The following is a 1921-nucleotide window of genomic DNA, read 5'->3' as shown; positions in this document are numbered from 1 at the left end:
ATAGTGACTGTATCAATGTGCTCAAGTAGATCAAAGATGGTGAAGATGTCATAGGATGGACAGAGTTCAAATATGCTGTTATGAGATCATTATGAGTCATACTCAACTCGGGGGCACCTAAGAACAGCATTGCCTTGTTTCAAAGGATCCTTGACGGTGCAGTGCATAATGTGTTGGGCTATTAACTGACAAGCTGGTCTTTTGCATCCACCAGCTCCTTTAGAGGATCACAAGTCTCCTCAGTTAAGTATTTACAGCCTTAGAAATCCAATGGATTACCATGAATGGGAATAGATTTGACTGGCTTTGGAATTATTTGGTAGATTGTTAGATTTGTTTTTTGGTTTGCAATGTACCATGTACAGCTAAATGAAGAATAAACAACTGCTCAGAAAATGTTAACATGATAGGGACTTCTGACAGGTATTCCTACTCAAGTGACCATTGAAGACATTAAATTAAAAAATACATAAAGATGCTTTGAAACAAAATTGATTTCCTTAAAATTTAGCTCTAGTCAGGGAAGTGTTAATTGTATTTTAAATATAACATTTTCTGCTGCTATTGTTGTGGGTAACTCAAATGATCAGGAAAGAAACTGTGATATTTAACAAAGTTTTGGCATAAACAACTTATGCTTCAGAATAGCCCTGCCAGAGTATTCCTGGCAATCCATGAAACAGCATGCATTACAGAGCCATGTGGGCTTCCAGACATCTAGAAATTAATGCACACTTGAGGACATGAGTTTCCTTTCTAGATGTACATTAAGGTTTTGAAAGAATGTTTATTCTGGATTGACCATTTTAGAGAAAGTGAAATATGTTGTATGACATACAAATTGCATGCACATCTAATTTGTGGTTATAATTTCTTATTTTTAGGTCACACCACATAATAACAGAACTAATGGCACAGTGATCTTCCATATGCTCATTACTCAGATTCAATAATTGATAAGATTTTTCTACACTTGGTTCATCTACCACTTTTCTCCTCTCTCCTTTAATCAGATCTCTATGAGTTGAAATAGACTAGATAATTGTGACTTAAGAAATATTTTGGGGGGCTTTGCAATCACTCATTGATGCACATTTTCCTCCTTCTCCCTCCCTTTCCCCAATTCACTTTGTAATGCACTTCTTGTTTATTAATTTGATGTACGGAATGATCTTCTTTTGAGGAGATGTACAAAAAGATGTGGCTATTGTAAAACTGTTTACACAAGGCTTATTTTTCGAAATTTGCTATCAATAATTTCTAGATTTTTAATATTTTACTACTACATTATCATCTGATCCTTTCTTATGTCCTCTGATACTTTTGTTTCCCTCCCTTCCCTCCCTCCTTTCCTCCCTTTTCTCCCTCTATCCCTACCTCTCTCTCCAACCCTCACTCTCCCTCCCTCACTCTTCTCCTTTTTCTTCCTCTCCACTGTCACTTCCTCTCCTCCTTGCCTCACTCCCTCCCTTTCCTCCCTCCCTCCCTCTTTCTCCTCCCTCCCTCTCTCCCTCTCTTGCCTCCCTCTCCTCCTCTCTTGCCTCCCTCCCTCTCTACCTCCCTCTCTCCTCCCTCCCTTGCTCCCTGACCTCTCTCCTTCCCTCACTCCTCCTTCCTCCCTCTCGCTGTTCCCACCCTCCCTCCTTCTCCCTTTCCCTTTCTCCTCACTCACTCTCCCCCTTTACCCTCTCTCCCTCTCTTTCTCACCCCCCTTACTTTCTCTCTCTCCTCCCTCCCTCCCTTGCTCCCTCTCTGCCCTTCCTCACTTCCTCTCTCTCTTCCTTCTCTCTCTCCTTGCCTTCAGTCCAACCCTCCCATTCTCTCCTTCTTTCCTGGCTCCTTCCCTCCCTCGCTCCCTCCTTTACTCCCTCCCTCCTTCCATCTCTCTCCACCTCCATCTCTCCCTTCCGGCCCTCCCTCT

Source organism: Elephantulus edwardii, unplaced genomic scaffold, assembly GCF_000299155.1.
Source record: "Elephantulus edwardii isolate Elephantulus edwardi_28Jun2011 unplaced genomic scaffold, EleEdw1.0 scaffold00336, whole genome shotgun sequence".
NCBI classification, from domain to species: Eukaryota; Metazoa; Chordata; class Mammalia; order Macroscelidea; family Macroscelididae; genus Elephantulus; species Elephantulus edwardii.
The sequence above is the reverse complement of the archived record's forward strand: the minus strand, read 5'-3'. Positions refer to the sequence as shown.